The sequence below is a fragment of the Herpailurus yagouaroundi genome, unplaced genomic scaffold, assembly GCF_014898765.1.
Source record: "Herpailurus yagouaroundi ecotype Mexico unplaced genomic scaffold, PumYag 141, whole genome shotgun sequence".
Classification (NCBI taxonomy): Eukaryota; Metazoa; Chordata; class Mammalia; order Carnivora; family Felidae; genus Herpailurus; species Herpailurus yagouaroundi.
This window is the reverse complement of record NW_024412396.1, coordinates 52387128-52402904: the sequence shown is the minus strand read 5'-3', so window position 1 is coordinate 52402904 and position 15777 is coordinate 52387128. Positions and strand designations below refer to the sequence as shown.

General features: G+C 40.0%; 1 protein-coding gene and 1 long non-coding RNA gene across 37 annotated transcripts in view; both read right to left on the bottom strand.

The window, feature by feature from the left end:
- NRXN3 (neurexin 3) overlaps positions 1-15777 on the bottom strand; it is a 1583151-nt gene that overhangs the window by 1222426 nt on the left and 344948 nt on the right. The window lies entirely within an intron of this gene.
- Positions 2696-5414, bottom strand: LOC121032130 (uncharacterized). Its single transcript, XR_005791094.1, has 2 exons — positions 5355-5414; positions 2696-2890 (listed from the first exon to the last, which is right to left on the bottom strand). It is a non-coding gene; the product is annotated as an uncharacterized LOC121032130 (long non-coding RNA).

Below are 15777 nucleotides of genomic sequence, written 5' to 3'. Positions count from 1 at the left end.
ATAACTTAACCTCTTCTGTTTTCTTCTTAGATAGCATCTTTGTTTGTTTTGCTTGCACAATGTTGTTGGAAAGAATATTCTTCTCTTTCTCAATGTTCCATCATTGGCTCTTAGTGATATTTGCAGTTTGTATTTTAGCTGCATAATATATACCATATATGTATGTACATATATATGTACAAAATATGTGCAAAATATATGCACATATAAATATATGTGTAAAATATATGCACATACAAAAAGAAATAATCATCATGTTCCATGTAAAGGTAGGGGATTTGGAGCTCAGTCAGATAAAATGATTTGTCCAAGATTCCAAGGCATGGTGACTATCCAAGTCAGGGGTTCCCTCCTCTGAGCCACACATCTTTGGACTGGGGCAGCTGCGTGACATTTCTCACTCTCCCCTGAACCCTGCTGCACTAGTGGGACAGGATAAAGAATGCTGAGGGATGATATGAGTGTGTTTGCATGGCAAACAACAATAAAAAATAATCTAGAACCAGAATACCTGAGCTCTGGATCTTCTTAGTTGTAAACCTTGGGAAAGTCACCAATTCATTGCATGACTCAATTTTCCCATTTATTAAAGGCTTATCTTAAAAACCCTGCCCTCCCCAGTGTATAAGCACATTGCTACAAAATTATAAATTAAAGCTTTTTGAAAATTGGTCCTTACATTGTAATTTATTTTGTGCTTAGTATGCAGGCATGGAACTAACCCCTTTACATCCTTTATCTCCTTAACCCTCACAATGGTCCTTTGAAGTGGATGCTATTAAGGTCCCCTTTTTATAGATGAGGAAATAAAGACACAGACATAGTAGATGCCTGCCCAAGAAAACTCAAGTTGGTGAGTGGCAAAGTTGAGGGGTGACGCCCCCCTTTGCTGCTGAGCCCCTGATCTTGACTGCTCTATGGTGTATATATAATGGACTACATAAGGGATCTGAAAGGACAAATATGTGACTTTGGAAAATGAGATCCAGTGACATATCCCCCCTCCCCCCACCCAGAAAATAGAGTTAGTTGTTCCAAGTCTGCAAAACATTGGAAGATACTCCCCTGAACCGCCCTTCTTGCTGATCTCAGAAAACTGGCCCATAAAGGCTAAAATGTCAGAGCATTCACCTCCCCCAAGTTCAGGCTTCTGGTGTTCTGAGTGTCCTGCAGGTGAAAAAGATTAATAATCCAAGGTGATGCTTAGGACCTGGAATCACAGACGTGCTGCTCCCAGGTGTAGCCAACTTGCAAGATCCGTGCAGAAGATTTTGTTTGACAAAGCACACAGATGTCATGAGAATTGTACTTTTTCCTTTCCTTGGAAGGCCAGATTCTGGAGCCTCTGTTCTAAAGGGAGCCCCCTCTAGCCTGTCTGGGCCAGAAGCAGCCCGTCTCCAGCCCTGCCTCTAAGTGGTGAGCCCGGGAGGGCAGCAGTGAGCACAAGGAGCCAGGAGGAAGGGGGTCCGGCAGAAGGCTCCTGCTCCAGCTCGCCCACAAGTAACCACACACCCAGTGGCACCTCACTTGCTCGTTACTGCCAAGCTGAGTAAGTTCAACATCTTCTCCCTCCTTTCTTTGTGTGTGAGCAGCTTGGTCTCCTCCTAATAAGCCCTCCATTAATTAGGAGGAGGTGTCAATGTGCCAACAAAATTAGCAGTTTCAATATCTCCCTAAAGTGTGAGTGTTTTAAAGGAAATGAAGGCTCGGTCACTCCCTGGTTATTTTTACTCTCTGCCACCCACCTGCCTTTTGGGCAATCTGTTCCCATCAGAATACAACTTCATCTCCCTCGACACACTCTTCTCTCTCTGCCTTTCTGGTTCTTTTTTTAAAATGTTATGTCTTTTCCCTCCTCTTTTCAAACCTGAGAAATCCCAACCCCCCAGCACCAGCATTACTGCCTGGTGGAAAGAGTTAATAAGCCAGTTTCTGTGGGCACAGCTAACTGGGGCAGTCATTTGGACAGTGAGTTTAAAGACAAAACTAAATGGGCAATGAAGAAAGAAAATAAGCAAGATTTAAACACACTGGCTGGGACGTGGGGACTGGGGAGGGGTAGAAATACAGAACTTGTGACAAAGCATCTCGGCTCCCTGGACTTACCCAAATTGGAACTTTGTTATCATGAAATCACAAGTGTTCCTCCTCCTCAAAGAAAAAGCACCACTGTCAAGCCTCCAATGAATGGCCTCCCTGGATCTTTTCCTGCAAGTCTAAGAAGGGAGGGGTAGATGGAGCAAGGGGAAGAACAAAATTTCTGGGGCTAAGGTTTGGAGGCAAACACAATGTGGGAAGCACTGAAAAGAGTGGGTCTCAGAATCAGTGGGAACTGTGTAGCAGGGCTCAATGGTCAGTGCTCAGGTGTTTCAAGCAGCAAATAAAATGAAGCCCAGATAGTCACAACTTCACATTCTTCATTCTCGGGGCTCCTCACACTAGCTACCAGCAATTCTGTGTGAGGTGCCCGATACATTATGGTTGGAGTGAATCTAAGACCCCTCAATACCTATTTGGGATCTGAACACATTAAACAAGGGATGGGGTCAATGATCCAGACTTGTAAACAGTAGACTAAAATGAAAACAAAAACTCTGCCTGCAGACATTTTACTGTCCATGTGGTTAAAAATAATAACAACAGTATTTTCTCCACTGGGTTGTTGCAGAGATAAAATGGAATAGTCCTGAGAAAGTAAATTCACAATAAGTGTTGTTTATTTTTGTCTCCTGACTCAATGCCTGTTCCTGGGACTTCTTGGAGACAGCTGGGTGGGGATCCTTAGTGGCTATGATGAGGCTAGCTAGCCCTTCTCCCTTTCCAAGGTGTACGACAAGGACACTTTCTTCCATCCTCACCCTGTGTGTGTACAGGTAATCAGGATTCTATACTGTTCACCCAAGGAAGGAAGAAAAGAAACAATTGTTAACGCCTACTATGTGACCAGTCTGCAGCTTACTACTTGTTATTTGAGGAAGGAATTATTTTCCATATCTAAGAGATATTCCCAAGGCTCTGGAAGTTTTAGTACCTCACCCAAGGTAATTCTGTTAGCAAACAGTGCAATGAGGACTGAAATCCAAGCCCTCCTGAATTAAAATAAATATATTCTGGGACACCACACACAAAAACCACGTCCCAATTCTGACCTAATGATCCAGCATCACTGGGGCAGGGCCCAGCTTTTTAAATGCTGCCCAGGGTTTCATGACCAACTGGCCGTGTCTGAGAACCTCTGAGTTACTTGATCTCTAAGGGCACATGCAGCCCTACTATTTTATAATGAGGAGAAAACGTTACTGTCTTAGCAGCAGTATGATCTTTTTTTTCCTTAGGGAGAGACATGCCCTTGTTAAAACACAAAGATATTTTCATGAGCCCACTTACAGCAAAGGGTAATGTGGGAGCCCCAGGGAAGAACAGGGGTGGTGGAAATGGGGGGGGGGGCGTGCAGAAAGAGGGAGAGATAAAAGGGGAGAGGAAGGGTAGGAGTAGAAAAGAGGAGGGGAAAATGGAGGGACAAGGAGAGGGAGGGGATAAAGGGAAAATAGAAGAGGGAGCGTGAGTGTGGAATTTCTCGTGGAAATCAGGAAGGCAAAGTTCTGCATCTGGATTAGAAAAAGGGGCATACACAGAGGTAAGGGGGAGAAAATAAATTGGAGCTGGGTTTAATAGGTCCATTCATAAATAGAAATAAAGCAAGTCTCGATCCTTCAGCTAAGGCCAAGGAAAAGGTTTAGACTGGCCCTGGTGACACAGGGCCTTACATTTGTCTGTTGTAGCTTTGATGATGAAAGCCTCACCAACTGAGTGCTATGTGCCACTCATGCATGAAACAAATTATTTCATCTCATCTTTAACCACCTACAAGGGGTTCTATATGACCCTTATGATATGGAGAGAGAAATTGAGGAAAACAGAGGCTAGAAATGTGGACAAGGTCACTGACACTTAGTTAATGTCAGGCCCAGAGTCTGAACCCAACCAATCAGACTGTGTAACCCTCACACTCTACCATTACACTTCATTGACTCCTAAAGGCTTTACATCTCTTATCTCATTTGCTACTCACAAGAGTGACTATATAGATACGTATTGAGTCCTCATTTTACACAGAGGAGGACACTGAAGCTCAGAAAGGTCACATGAACTATTTAAGGTCACACGGTGGTACACAGGTAGAACTTAGACTTGTCCTCCAACCTCTGAATCCACATGTCCTGTACTACCTCCAGTCTAATCTCCATGCCATGCAAGGCTGTCCTCAGGCATACCAGGCAGGACTCTCAGTCCCTTCTGTGGAGCAAGTTGAACTTTACTAATAATGGCCTACTCACCCCAAAATATCTTCCCAACTGATGCTTACCTAAAATTCTGGTGTGGATTTTTTGTTTTTGTTTTTAACGTTCACTCTTGTTTTCTTTTAAAACACAATTACTATCAAAAGAATGGTCATTTGAACTTCCCTAATAATTGAATGTGAGTGACTTCAGTACATAGTCCTCTTTTGGACACCAACACCCCAGTTGCACCAAGGATGCACAAATGGCAAGCTGTCAGGGAGAAACCAAGAAAAAAAGAAGGCCATGGTAGTAGCAGCTTGCAGAACCAATTCTGTCTTGTCCTTTAGAAGTCCTCTTTAATAAGTCAAAGATTCCAAGAGGCTCTTATTTTATTAAATAGCAGTCTCCCAACAGGGAGAGTGAGGGTGATAAGATAGGGGCAGTGGAAGCAGCTTAATGTTCAAACAAGATCGGAAAAAACAGATGAAAGACAAGGATACAAGACCCAGGATGCAAGGAAGAAATGTATTGCAGTTTAAAAGTTCACCGAGCATTTACCCAGCATCCTCATCAGAGACAAGAGCTGGGAGGTTAATGGAATTGGAAGGGAAAAGGTAAAATTAGACCACAAATTATGAAAAGATAGGACCAACATCACTGCTAACAAAGCCTTGCTTAGTTCATTCATACATTTATTCATTTATTCAGAAAATACTCACTGGGGTCACCTGTGTACCATTCCATGCCCCAGAAGCTGAGCACACTGATGAGGCATTGACAGTCTAATGGAGGCAGCAGACAAATGAACAGATAATTATCTGAATCAGTGTGGCAAGCTTGATGCACACAGGGTGTTGTAGCAATTTTGAAGGGGACGTCTAATATACACTGGGAGTATGGGCTCAGGAAGGGCTTTCCAGAAGAGATGACACATGAGCTGAAGCTTTAAAAATAAGAGTTAGCAAGTGAACAGAGAGAGAAGGAGGAAGGGCATCCTGGAGAAAGGGAATAAGGGAATAGTAACAGTAAAGCCATAAATAGTTTTGTTTGGATTAACAAAGACCTACTTACTAGGTATAAGACATGGTCCTGGATGCTGTGTAGAGTTGAAACAGGGAAGCAAAGCATCCTCTAGGCAAGAGGATAGAACTGGTTAGACTGGACCTGATTTCTCTGACCAAAAAATAACACATATTACAGCTTACAAAAAAAAAAAATCTGACCCTGAAATCTTTCTCCTTGAGTAATCACACTTGTTCCCCTGAGTCTACTGGGGCTGTTGTAAGAAGATTCCACCTCCCTAGCCAAGGGGTGGGAAATGATCCAAGCTAGGGCAATGAGATGCTCCTTCTCGAGAATTTGAACTTTGAAAATAAAAATGGTTAATTATTGATAGAATAGAGAAAGCTTTTGATATTATATTCTTAGCTTATAGACCTGTCCAGCTGACCAAATTATCTCTTTCAGTCAGCAAGTTTTTAACCAGAGTTGCTTAGATTTCTTGATATGCAATCATAGCATCAGCAAAGAGAGATATTTTAACTCTACTTTTCTGATATTTATACCAATTATTTTATTTTCTTAGTTTTTTTTTTACCTTGGAGGTTATAGCAAATATAATGTTTATTACTGGTAACACAATCTCTGAATACTTTCTAATTTTAATGCAATGATTCTTATGTTTGTCAGATCTGCTGTGGTTTTTAGTAAATAATCTTTATGTATCTAAACAATGATCTTTTATTTCCATCTTACCTAGATTTGATTAAGAATGGTTGCTGAAATTTATCAATGCTGTTTCAGCCTGTATTGATATGATCATTTTAATTCGTTAATAAAAAAGATTATATTGATAGCTTTCATCATATTGATTGCATATAAAATAAATATACAAAATCAATGCTTTTTTTCTCTAAACTAGTAATAATCATGAAAAAATAGAAATGGAGAAAAATATTTAATTGATGACATCAATTAAAACTTTAAAATATTTATGAATAAATTTAACTAAAAAATGCAGAGGGCAACACAGAGGAAAGTATCATATCTTACTGGAAAATATGAAATATCTGAATGAAGAGAAAAGTATGCTATGTTTTAAATTGGAATATTTAACACGAATATGCCAATTATCCCCAAATTAATATATTAATTTAATGCAATTTCAGTTAGAATATCACCAGATATTTTAATTAAATAAAATGAACATAAATTATATATGGAGGAATGAATGTCTACAAAATAGTCATCAAATGAATGATAAAAGAAGGAGAGAGGACTGGACTATATAGATGTCTGACATTATACAGCTACTATAATCAAATCAATAAGGAATTATTATGGGAAGAGGAGAATAGATCAGGGAATAGAATAGAGAATATAGAAATAGATCTGGTGTTCATGAAAATTTAATAAAGGACAAAAGCAGTAATGCAATTCAATGGGGGAAAAATGGATTACTTAACAAATAGTCCTGGCTCACTAGTTAACCCAAGCAAGAAGTACTATAGCAGGAGTATGGACCTCACAGCCATATTCCCTGGGTTTACATCCCAGTTTTACCACTCCACCTTTGTATGACCTTTGAACTTACTCAGCTTCTCTGTGTCTTATTTTTCCTTATCTGAAAAATGGGAATAAGTAAGAAAATGTGTGTTTTGGAGTTATGAGAAACAGGATTAAAATTAGTTAATATACACAAAGCACTTGTGTAAGAGTGCAGCACACAAGGAACACTCAGTAAAGCATTAGCTATCATTATTATAATTATCATTAGAAAGAAAATTCATGTGGACCTCCAGCTTATACTAAACACAAAAATTTCCATGTAGCTTAAGATTTAAATGTAAAAAGTAAAACTATTCTTTTTTAATTTTGACAACCTAAGTAACTAATCAGGCCCTTTAGAAATGAGGATGGAGGAAACATTCTCTATCAAGACTGGAAACCCAGAAGCTATACATTTAAAAAAACAACAACAGATGTTTAACTGCATAAAAAATAACACATTTGATGGAAAAACATACCCCGTCAACAAAATAAACAAGTAGTGGACATTGAAAAGACAAGGTAAAACAAACATCTCCACTGAAGAAATGAGCAAAAGCCATGAATAGTCCCTTCACAGAAGTACTCAGCTGGATGACCTACAAACAAATGCAAAGATGCTCAGATTCACAATTGAAATAACAATGAGAGGGCGTGTGGGTGGCTCAGTCATCTTAGCAACTGATTCTTGATTTCAGCTCAGGTCATGATCATGGTTCCTGGGATAGAGCTGGACATCAGGCTGTATACACTGACAGCACGGAGCCTGCTTGGGATTCTCTCTCCCTCTCTCTGTTCCTCCCTGCTCATCCTCTCTCTCCTCTCTCTCTCTTTCTCTCTCTCTCAAAACAAATAAGTAAATTTTAAATTACATAAAATAACAACGAGATATTTGGCACTCCTCAGCCTGGCACAATTAAAAAGAGCAATAGCCTCAATTCCTACCAGGGATGTGTGTGAAGGCTATTCTCACACACAGCTGGAGGTAACACTTGTGAAATAGTATGATTACGTTTATTCATATCCCCTCCTATTCATCAATCCCACTCCCAGACTATCCCATAGAGACAAAAGCACCAGGTGCAAATAGCACAGGGACAGTTACTGCAACATCATGCATGGTAGACTAAAAAGCTGTCAATAAAATTATAATTAATAGAGGAATGCCATATATATGATACATCCTCACAATAGAGTATTATGCACCCCTTAAAAAGAGTCAATTAGAGCTCTGCTTTTGACATAGAGGGATTTCCATGAGGTAAATTTAAGCAAGGAAAACAAAATGTGTAAAGAGAAGCATAGGACTGATCTCAAACAAATGTTTGCTTTGCTATTCTTCAAACCATATAAATATTTTGCAAGCTCTTTTGTATTTATTCTGTATACTACAATAAAATTTTATCTAGAAAGGAAATCAAGATGCAAAATAAGCATAGAGTATCCCATTCTATAAGACACTGAACTGAAAAATGTGTGTATCTATTCATTTCCATCTGGTCTCTAGCCTCTCAGTATATTCCCTGTTGCATTAAGTTCTGTTGCTTGCAACCTTAACCAAGGCAAGTAGGAATATCTTGTAGGCTTAGTCTCAAAGACCTCCCTGCATGTGCCTTCTTTTGATGCCAGAGCACAAAGTATCCATTGGCAGTGCAGCCTATTGCTCCTGTCTATCTTGGCTCTCCCAGACTCTCCACCTTCCTTCTAAATTTTCCAAGAAGAGAAACCGTTCATCAGTAACACCATAGTTAAATCACATCTGTAGCAAGGCCAATAAATCAACATCTAAAACTATCACTAAGGGAGAAAACAATGGAAATGAGTTTTTAAAATCAACTGGGCTCCATGGCAGCCTGTGAAGGTGCCACAGCAAAAGCAGGCTTAGCTGACAACTTGGGAACCCAAGACCTATGCCTGCCCAGAATCCCCCTGCAGTGTCTTGGGTGACCTCTCTCCACTCACCTCTCTGCTGCCACCTCTATCCATGCTCGAGATCAAACCAGTTGCAAGCAAAATTCCTAATGTTTAACATTTGGCAGGTCATAAATGTGTGTTCTCCCAATAAGATGGTGAAACTATGGAACACCCATCAACATATCTTTCTCTGAACTATTTTTCTTTGCCAATGATGTGTTGCCAGAGAGCAGAATGATGTCATAGAAAACTTCGAAGAAAAGAAGCAATAGGTTCTATGATGTATTAACTATGGGACCCCTGTCAATTCTCATCTAGCCCCTGTGAGCCATAACTTACTTGTTTGTAAAAAAAAAAAAAAAAAAAGAAAGAAAAAAAAGAAATTCCACTATATACTCTACATAACCCAGAAGACGATTTGAGAATCAAATAAGATAGTTTGTGGGAATGTACCTTTCCCGATACAAAGTTCAAATCTCCACCACATTTCTTCTTTCTTATGATTCATATGTGCCAACAACAATGTTAAGATGAATATGGTCTCAATGAGGGGGGTACTCGCATGGAAAAGGTCTACCAGACAACTTCCATGCCCTGCAGCATACCCTCTCTGTTCACCCCTACACCCCAATGATTGCTCCTGCAAACAGCTGCATGTAGGTAGAATGCTATAGCACTTTGTCTCAGCTGTATCCTGTAGGTCTCATTTTGTGCCCTGGGGCTTCTCTGCCACCAATATGTGAGAGACCTGAGGAACCTGCAGGACATTTGAGCAAACATGGACATGTAAAAGAGATGATGCCTTATGAGGCAACCATTGAGTTCTGGGTCCCAAAGCTCCAGGTCTGAGCCCTCCTGGAACCCCCAAGAAACATTATTATTACAATTGATAAGATCAGTGCTAAAAAAAAAAAAATTCCTTCAAATAATCCTAAAATTAGACATCAAGCTGAGGTGGTTTTTAATATGCTGATGACCCCTATTAAAATACAAAAGCTCATGACTTCTTCCCCAGAAAAAAATGCACATAAATACAAAGCTTTGTATAAAATATCAGGCTGGTTATGAACCCTGAAAAGCCCATTCATGACCTCAGGCCAGGACTGTATCATACTAGTTGGCTAAATCTAGAAAGATTATAGGAAATGGACATCTGGCCATATTGCCTCCACCTTCCCTAGGGCCAACCTGTTCCTCCACTGATCATAGACATAAAGATCACCTTAAATCAGAGCAGCCAGTTTAAGAGAATCCTTAATTGGAAGGATGCTATAAAGCCTAAGTGCATTTGGGACTACAATGGCCCTCAAAATCTCACATGAAGCCAGACGTCCCCAGAACAACCTTAAGCCCTAACCTTAACCCTGGAATCAGTGTGATGATCCTATTTCACCCACTCATATCCCGATCCCACAATGTCCTTCTGATAAAGAAGGTCAGTAAGATTCTCATAGTCCCTAGCAACCCAAGCACACTGACAGGTATTCAGAAAGGTATGATTTTACAAAAAGATTCAATAGGCCCCCAGTCATATTTATTCAAACCTATCATTAAGCCTCAGACCAGATGGAACTAGTTCTGTTGTAAGCAGCTTCCTACAGAAAAAAAATCCTAAAGATCTTTATATAATAATTATCCAAAAGCATCACTGGTTTGTCTTATTGGGGTAGCCATGTATCCAGTTTGAGTTTCTTCAGAAGCAAATTTTGAGACCAGGGTTGAAATGCAAGTAATGTTTTGCATAAGATGACATGTGAGCGATATAAGGATGGGACAGGGGACAATATAGGGTGTATTACCACCTACATGCTAATATTAGCCACATATTACTAAGGGAAAATGGAGTCTAGGAGCCAGTGAAAAACACCACCACTCATTGGTTAGGGGATACTGGGGAAAGAGGCCGTTAATTCCTCTGCACTTTGGCAAAGTGGGGCCTAGTGGCAAGAAAAAGCCCCACCCCCAGGCAGAGAACCCTATGTGCTGATAGATGTTGGACTGGTGTGCTTTGCAGTGGTAAGAATAAGAGGACATGGGAGGTACTCTAACAGCAATTGTTATACCATGAAATGCTCTCCAGCATCAAATTTTGCTCTGAGAATTAGGAATTGGGAGTATGATGGCAACGTTGAACAGCACAGGACACGTGGATTCATACTATAAAATGTCATTTGGGAATAGTATAAATCAGAGCTAAGCTCTGTTCAACATCAGTAGCACACCACCAAAATTAGCATTTACTTAGTTCCTACTAACAGAAAGATACAGCACTAGGCAACTGGACACCTACACATACATTGTCACACTTAATCCTTAGAACTATAAATAAGCATGAATATCCCTTTTTTCTTCTAGATTTGGAAAATGATGGCCCTCAAAGTTATCCATCATAATACAGCTAGTAGGAAATGAATACAGGATTTAAATACCTAATCCCACCTTCTTTCAACTATATCATATTATCCTGGAACTTCTTACTCACTTCCTCTCCTCCTTTTTCTCATAGAGAATATTCACTGCACCCTGTCTATATGCCGGCCACTGAAGTAAGCACTACCACATTAAGTGTTCACAAAAAACGTGATGTGGGTACTGTCATGTTAGAATAACTAAATCTTAGAAATTTTACGTAATTTCCCAAAGTCACAAATTAGTACAGTGGCAAAGCCAAGGACCAGGAATCTAGTCTTTCTAAACACCACAGCTTCAGCTTTAAAAAAAACTTAATGTTTATTTATTTTTGAGAGAGAGAAAGAGAGAGAGAGAGAGAGAGAGAGAGAGAGAGAGAGAGAAAGCATGAGTGGGGGAGGAGCAGAGAGAGAGAGGGAGACACAGAATCTGAAACAGGTTCCAGGCTCCAAGCAGTCAGCACAGAGCCCAAAAAAGCTTCAGCTTTTAATCATTAAACTTTTAATCATTTTGTTGCCTGATCCTAAGAATAATACAGGTATGAATGGATAGGTCCTACTGAAATCAGTTTGCCACATAACCCATAGTGAAACTAAGCCCCAAATTCAATAGATATTTTTCCTTCCTCTTCCCACCCTCCCTCCAGGATGCACCCAGCAAACATTAGAGAAGCAGAATGTCTGATACCTTCATATTTGGCAGAAGTAGGGCAGCTGAGAAGTCGGTCTCACTCTACTTGAGGGGAAAAAGAGAATTCTTTTTTTCAATTAAAAGATAAGACAAACATTTCAAGAAATTGGCTCTCATTTCCTCGCATTATTGCTCTAATTTGCTCATTATACACAATTATTAAATGCGCTTCATTATGATTAGATGGTCTTTACTTATAACAAAGGAACAATCAGGTCTTTCCTTGTTTGTATTCATTTGTGTACATATACAAATGGGGAAGGGGAAGAAAAACTAATTTTTAAAGTGAAACCATGATTAATGTACAAATCAGCATTATCACTAAAAGCTCACATAATTGCCTACTACAAAACCCGCACAAATACAGGTCGTAGAGCACCTGTTTTTTAGTGAATATCAAAGAAAACAGAAGAGGAGAATCTAGGGGTCCTAGTGGAATACAGAAATGCTACCTTTTGTAAAGGGAAATGTAACCCCAGGAATGCTGAACAGGAATGTAGCATAGTGACCTTCTGGGAATTCTACATCAGAATCTGGTTTAGAACTTTACATACTAGAGAGAAAGAAAATGGGAAATGGCTCTGTGGGATGCCTTGACAATGACTCAAACAAAACAGGATCCAGAAACAAAGGTTAAAGAAATCAGGATGACTGCATCTGGCTAGCTGCCCTGCGGCATCTTCATTCCTTATTGCGTCATCACGTATTCTTTATGCATTGGGCAATCACTCGCAAGCACATTTCACACTTCCTCTACTTTCAGAATACGACTACAACATTCACTAAAATCTTATTTTATAAAGTTTACGTTTGTATAAAATTCGACGTGGCCTTCGTAAGTCCACTGACATCTGTGATTGACATTTTCCTCCCGCTGACAGCATTTATCGACAGTCATTATTGTTAGTGAACATTTCTTCTTATTCACCTTAGTCTTGATAGAAAATGCCATCGTAGGTATAAAGTTTTCATAATGGGATTCCGTGATATTCAAAAGAGGAGAGGACAACTCCCTGTTTCCTCATTATTTCCCAGTGGTGAAAAATTCACTAAAGACTCTTGAAGTCATTTGGTTTAAATCAGAATTTCCATTAAATGGACAAATAAGCCACAAAAACGATAAAATTTTTTCAACCCACTGCCCCTCAAATTTCCCCTTACTTCACAGGAAAAGACTCAATTTCTTCAACCTGCTCTAAATTTGGCATAAATGTATTAAACTTACATCTATTTAGCACCTCCTGTGTGTCAAGAACTCTGCTCAGTGCTAGAGATGCAAATGATGCACTGAGGGAATATGGAGACATATTGAGGAGAGTAAATACAGGAAGAGATAATCATAATTCAATACCATGAGTGCAATAGTAGCCATATGCACAGTATTTTATCCAACAGAAAGGAGGGTAACTAACCCTGTATGGTAAGAGATGGAAAGCATGGGAGAAACATTAGGGAGGGCTTTCTGGAGAAGTGATACCTGAGCTGATTCTTAAAGGATCTGTATGAATTAACTATGCAAGTAGGGAAAGGCCAATGCTGGCAGAGGGGAAACCTCAAGCAAACCATGGATCTGAGAAACAATATATCAAATCCAAGGAACTACCAACAACTGGGTATTGCTGGAAGATAAAAAGTAAGGTAAGGGTTGGTGGGAACAAAAGGCTGGAAAGTTGGTAGCCATACTGTAGAGGATCTTGTGAAGACAACTGGACATAATCCTATAGGCAATAGAGAGGTGATGAGGGTTTTAATCAGGGCAGCTCTTCATTTCACCTGGTTAATGTGTGGTGATGTATACTAGTTATATGGAGGATGGACTTCAACAGGCAAGGATTAGAGGCACAGATAATAGGAGGTTGATGCAGTGGGAGAGTAACAGACTATATGTATATAGATGTGAACAGAGGTGGTGGTAGTAGGAATAGAGGGGAAAAGACGGAATTGAGAGCTCTTAAGGAAGAAATAATAAATGGAGGTTGGTTGTTTACAGAAGATGTGAAAAGGGGCAAGGTGAAGTGTTTCGAGTAGCTAGCTGGATAATAGTGGTGCCACATTAAAAAAAATGGCAAATATTGGAGGAATATCTAGTTTGGTGAGAAGATAAATCATTGGCCTAAGGAAAATTCACTGGATCTGAAAAAAAGAAAATTCAGATTTTAATGACTTGGATAATGAATGGTGGTTTGGATTTTAAAAGAAGGAGGAGGAGCAAAAAAGAATTAAGAAGAAAGCAAAAAGAAGCAAGTTAGGAGCTAAAGGGATGTGAGGTCACAGGGGAAATTTGGTAGGTGGGAAGATGGGAAAGGCTATATTCTAAGCTGACAGAATGAAGCCAAGTAGAGAGGGAGAGGCTGCAGATCATGCAGTGGGTGCAGGGTAACTTAGAGAGAAAGGTCCTGAAAGATAGAAGCAACTGGTCTTGACCCAGAGAAGGAACATCTAAGCCTAAAGAAAAGGACATAAGAACAAATTAGAAAAAGAGTTTATACATAAAAGGAAGCTGGAGAATTAAAAGACACACCACAACATAGTATCAACTTTCTCCAGATTTAGAAGTAAGATTTTCCAATGAAATTGAGGGTTGAACAAGGGAAATAGGAGAGTGGTGATATTTTGGAACCATCATTGAAGGACATGGAAGGAGGGACCACCACAACGTAGAATGTTGAATGAAAATGCTGAGGGCCCTGATGAGGTTGAAGATGATCCTTACAATTCCACTGGGTTATAATGAAGATTTAAAGTGACTGTGGTGTGTGTAAAAGCCTGTTTGAGAATGATTATTAATACAAAATACAAAAGCATATATTGAGTTCTTCCTATTCTCATACTATCTCCATGCCTCTTGATATGGCTACTCTGGGCCCAGGCATGACCAATGTTTGCTATCATATTAACTAGGAGCAGGAGAGGATAAATACTATCCTAAGATGAGTGGAGGTTGACAATTTAGAATGGGATTTATTTAGGCCACCCCTGAGGAGGAGAGAGAGAGCCCTTCATTTTAGCATGCCAACCTAGTATAAGAAAGGCCATTTCTAAATTCATTCATAGGACTTTCCCCCCAAAAGATTTGCCTTCTTAAAAAGAAGCATAAAATACAGTCTCAAATTGTCCACAGTATTCCTAAGGATAAAAAGAAAGTAAGCACGTTAGAGAAGTCTGGTCTAGGGGCGCCTGGGTGGCGCAGTCGGTTAAGCGTCCGACTTCAGCCAGGTCACGATCTCGCGGTCCGTGAGTTCGAGCCCCGCGTCAGGCTCTGGGCTGATGGCTCGGAGCCTGGAGCCTGGAGCCTGTTTCCGATTCTGTGTCTCCCTCTCTCTCTGCCCCTCCCCCGTTCATGCTCTGTCTCTCTCTGTCCCAAAAAGTAAATAAACGTTGAAAAAAAAGAGAAGTCTGGTCTTAATCTACCACCTAATGGAGTCCTCTCCCCACAACTCATGGAGGGTTCCAAATATCCTATCAGACACTAAAGGCCAACAGTAGGTACCAGCATAAGCCTAAAAGGTAAAGTCACTCTGATTCAGTTTGGATCTGTGCAGGTAGATAACAGATACAGGTGGATAACATGAACTATATCATGAGCTCTTTCGTAAAAACAAACAAACAAAACATATATGCCCCTTGGTAAACCCTAAATTCTCTCTCAAGCCAACATTATAAGGTAATTTGTAGTTCAGGTAAAATTTCTACTCCTACTCTTTCATCAGGCAATCTTAGTTTTAGTGATTCTCATCGTGATGTGCAAATACCCAGACTGGGAGATCTCTGGTTCTACGATTATAGCAATTGGATGCTGAGATGGAGATTGACATAAGGTGTAGGAAGAAAACATCTCCCATTTTTTTGAATCTGGGACACAGACAGAAATAGCCATGTGGAATTGTTCCTAGGTGCAGGCCAAAGAGCAGACAGCTCTGGCATTTGGCCAATC